This window comes from Leptosomus discolor, chromosome 8 (genome assembly GCF_034619465.1).
Source record: "Leptosomus discolor isolate bLepDis1 chromosome 8, bLepDis1.hap2, whole genome shotgun sequence".
Classification (NCBI taxonomy): domain Eukaryota; kingdom Metazoa; phylum Chordata; class Aves; order Leptosomiformes; family Leptosomidae; genus Leptosomus; species Leptosomus discolor.
This window is the reverse complement of record NC_141398.1, coordinates 47,400,184-47,405,367: the sequence shown is the minus strand read 5'-3', so window position 1 is coordinate 47,405,367 and position 5,184 is coordinate 47,400,184.

The window sequence follows — 5,184 nt, the reverse complement described above, 5'->3', positions numbered from 1 at the left end:
CTAAAGGCCAGGTCTGAAAGCCTCCCCACCTCATTAATATTCATTTTATGTTTTAAATCCCATTTACACAAGGACTCATCCCCAAGGCTAGAAGCCTCATAAATCATATTCCATTTTTAAACCCGCAATAATCACTCTCATTGTTTCAGAAGGAAAACACTAGCAGAGAGCGCTTTAGGCAGGCTGCTTTTGTTTAAAGGAATAGTATCTAAAGCCCTGCTTTAACTTCATTAGCCCACAAAGATTTGCACTACAACCAATCCTGCCTGCAAAGCACAAACACAACTGCCAGCAGATTTTCATTCTTTCATTATTCTGCTTTTGTTCCAGCTGCCAAAGAGGGTGGGTACAATGTCTGCAGCTGAATAAACTCATGAAAGGCAAGTTACCTAGTGAACACTTCAAAAATAGCTAAAATCACCATAAAAAAAAATTTTAAAGAAACAAAGTGACTCAGTATCTACTTTGTCTCCTGGCAAGCAGGGGTAGATTTTGCATTCAAAGCATACCACATTGCACAGAAAAACTGGCTTTGATGGTCATAAAAAAGGTCCAAAGAACAGATTCAAGCCTTCGCTGTAAGCACGAGGGCCAGTTTTTGGGTAGAAGTCTGTATAGCAGAGAGCCTTGTTACACAGGTCAACCCTACACACAGCCACAAATAAGTCTGGGATGCTGAGGCAGCCAGCACCCACACCTTTCTGATCTCCACTAGAGGAGCAAACAGCAAAAGGAAAACGTAGTTTTACCTTATTCGCCTTTGCAAAGCATTTGTTGTAACACAGATTTACTGTTCAACAGCCTGTCACTTTTTAACGTGAAGAGGTAACCTTTTGCAAAAACCTGAAACCCAAAGTATTTGACATCGTTCCTCCACTTGCCCTCAAAAAAGCCTATAGTAGTTAGAAAGGCAGATCAAGCATGTTTCCCAGAAGACAGGATGAGTAGGCTGGCACTTGCATTGGATGATAGATTTTTACCAATCTCCTGCTTTGCACACACACTATTCTGCAATTTTAATAAAGAATTAACTCATACCCTCTTGCCCACTCTGAGGCAGCCACAAAGCATAGTTGGTAATTATCTCCTCTTACTCCATCTTAGTCCATTAAGCAGAGAAAACATCACTCGTGAGTAAGCCTCATAAAGTACACACACAGCACCAAAATTAGATGTCCAATGAACATACATGTGGAAATCGAATTTATAGGATCCTTTTCATTTGAGTTTGAAATGCAGAGGTAAGTATTTTAGATATATTTTAACTGTGGCAGTCTGGATCGCTGACTTTTTTTCTTCACCTCTTTAAACCAGTGTCCACTAACTAGGTTCATTCCAGTCCTCAAAAACCTTCTTTACAAGATGTTTCCTCATTTTGAATCAGCTCTGAAAAACAAGGATTAACACTCTCAATCCCACTCCCAGTGACAGCGGGGCATCTTGTTCATCTTCCACATTTCCACATTGTGTCTGAATGTTTCCCACAAGAAAAGCCCAGTAAACTCACAACTTAAGGATACAGATGGGGAAGCCCAAACAACATAAGAAAAAAAATAATATAGCCCTCTGGAGAAATAAGTTCTCAAGTGACTTAATTTTTAGGTAAAAAGAAACTGTTCAGCCTAAGTAGTAGTATCCTTACCACTCCTACAAATGCAGCACCTCTTCAGTCACCTCTCCCTTGTTCTCCAAATTGCCCTACTACTCCTCCATCTCCAGAAATCTGGAAGACATGCATTGCTTTCTACACCACAAAATCCTCCATGTCTCTCTCCCAACAGCCTTAACGCACTCATCTTTAATTCTCATCATTATACCCTTCCCCATTCTCTAGCTAAGTCTAGCTTTTCTTTTTTCTACCCACACCCTTCCTAGCTTGGTCACTCTGGTCCCTGCCTCCTCCTCATGTCTGCAGTGAGCTGCAATTATCTTCCTCCCTTTAACTATATAAGAAAACTCCACTGCAGCTATAACACCAGCTAATAATGAGAACTGCATGCCTGAAATCCCAGAAATTCAGATTAATGTAATTATCATACAGTAACAGTCTGCCAGCGACCTTTTAAGTCATTGTGCTTTTGAGTATTATGGCTGTCATAAGGAGTGCAAGCTGTCAAAACCCCCTTAAGATATTACAGCCTGATCAGCAAAGCAGCAGTGGCAAATTGACAAGCAACAATCTCAGAAATAATTAACCTAATATAATCTCAACCCACCTGTTAGTCTCACAAAGTTGGGGTTTTTTTTAAACTTTCTCGATTCCCCATGTTCAAGTAATTAATCTTGTTGTTTCCCAGGAATGCACCTGTAACATAGGCATTCAAAACAGATCACGTCCCCTGCTCTTTTCCATTTGCTATATTTTATTTATCTTTCTAGAGTTGGTAGGATTAGGGTTCTGTTAATTTTGTTTTCAAGTTCTTGTAATACATTAACAATCTAATAAAGACTTTAAAACACAAGACATTTTATAAGATGTATTTTCCTATGTACTATTGCCGTCAGTCTCAAAATCAAAATTGCTGAACAGTATCTGTTTCCTATTCCAAACTCTGTACTCCTTTAACCTTTTTTTTCCAGAACTACATTTAGATGCATACGCATGAGCTGTCAGTAAACGTGAGCTTCACTGTTGCTAAGTAACTGTGTGCCAGTAGATAGCACCGTGAATGTTGCAAGCAACATCATACAAGGTGCCAAGTTCATAATTTGGTCAGCGGCAAGAAATGTTAGCTAAATATTCTGGATGAGACTCTCAGTCTTTTTAAAACAGGTATGAGCAACAATGGAAGAAAAATACACTAAGAAGTGACTAGACTCATGAGTAATCCTACACACTGTGGGACACCTTGTCCCTATCAGGACAGTTAGAATGCACTTATTAGTATGTATCTAAATTAGGCTTCTTTCCTCACTTTCCATTCAGCCCATTATTGACTGCTTTGAGGTACTATTTTCAAAATGCCTCTCTGTATAAGTGTTAGAAAGACATTACATAATTTTAATCATTCAGTTAAACAAACAGTTTGCAGTTTGTTTTAAAAATACCTTCCTGAAAACCTTTCATTGGATGTCAAGACCTGTCACTGTAAAAAAATCCCAAGAGTAAATTCTAATGCTCATCTTCAAATCTTAGGATGGATTTGTCCGCTCAGTTTGGTAAGGAATTCTACTCGTACAGTATTTTTAAGTTCATTTAGTTTGGGTTTTTTTCCCAACAGAATTAATAGATAAAACTACAGGATCAGGCTCCAATGCTGTACTTGGCCAAGACTCAACGTATCTCAATGTCTTAAGCATTTCATAACATAAGTTACCATTTTTCACTCTTCGGAACTGCTCTGTCAAAGACCAGAGATTTGTTACTTTTTCAAGATAACAGTTAGTAACTATTACCCTCCACTCTTTCAGAAAGCTACAGTTAAAAGCAATTATACCTTAACCCTCATTCTATAGTAACATAGGTTCCTTAGTGAATTTTATAAAAACTGAGCCTTGCATTTCTAACTTAATTCATTTGAGGTTACACATCAACATTTCATAGTTTTAACGCAGTCCTCCAGCTGACAGTCTCATGTAAAATAAGCAGCTACTCTTTTCAGGAGTTCCTTACACTCATGTCCCTTCTCTGACTTCTGTCTTGTGTTCAAGACAAAACCTGGACTACCTTCAGGACACTGTGTGGTTTCAGAAGATAGATTTAACACCTAGTGCACCTCTTCTGCATGTTATGACAACACTAGATCTAAAGAGTGATTAACTATGCTGTTAATAAACTGTATCCCTTCCTTTAAATAAAAATGTCCTTTAATATATCAGAATAATTTACCAGAGATGTAAACCCCACCAATAAACATTACTTCCAAATACATCACAGACTACCATGCAGCATCAGTAAAGTCAGTGTTAGGACTCAGTATCATTTATTCATTCATTTTACTAAAAACCAGAATTCTTGCTCCAGTTAGTTCAGTGACCTTAGATGAAACACTTTGCTGTTGTTGAGTATCAGGACCTGGGGCCCAGACCACCTACACAGCAGACTCCAACCATGCATCTCATCATTACGCATGCTCACATGTACACACAAACACACACATTCTACTCCACAACTTCTCCAAATAAAGCAACTCTGATATCAACCCAAAGATTTTTCTTTATTAGTAAGGTATTTTCAATAAAATATTCAAAAGCTGTTTAGTCTAAGATCAAGCAAAAACATTGAAATTTGGAAAACTGCCAGACTATTAAAGTTTCCAGTCCTGGTATCTGTAACACTCGCCATTCTTAACAGCATTTTACGGTCTTCCACACTGTCCAGGACTAAAAATTGTATTTATTTCTTAATCTTTATGACAAAATTAAAGACTACATTACGGTTGAGATAAATAATGCATATTAGGAGACCAAAAGCATAAGATGGAGTTCAGGTTCTATGTACAAAGATAAGAAACAGCAAGAAAAGCAGCTTGTAGGGGGTGGGAGGAAGCTGAGGGAGGGGTACCTGACTTTCTCCTGGGGGATATGCTGCATGACGACACGATTCATGAGATTCCATGTTTTGAGCTTGAAATGAAACAACTTCGGTGACTGCAGGTTTAGGTTTTCTTCTGGTCAAAAAGAGAAATACAGAGATTTATCCATTTACACTGCCTTTTACCTAAACAATTTCTTGCTTTTTACATAGATTGCACATCCCAATCAACAGCTAGCAGCTAGGAGCAACCCTTTTCAAAGTAAGAGCAGAAAAAAAAAAAACAAAACAAAACACTAGTACATTAATTTACAAATACTTTCAGTTCATTATGAATTCACAATATCTCCTGAAATCACACAGTGTATTCCTGCAGTGTCTGATCAACCACAAGGCAGCAAAATTGATCATCTCAACAGAAAAATTGCTTCATCAGATATAACTCTGGGGCAGCCAGACTGTTAGAATTCTGTAAATACTAGTGAGTTTTGAAAGGGACAGCCTAAAAAAAAAAAAAGGAAAAAAATTCTACTGCTTATTAGAGCTGTCCTATCACCATTGCTACCTAAGCGGCAACCTCCAAAAAGGATAGGCAAATAACTTGGGAACGCAACATCTTGAAATGCTCTCATCAGTTTTGCTAGAGGTTACTTGCCAGAATCCACAGTGAAATAAAGTAGGAAGCCTACTACAAAACACTAATGACATTG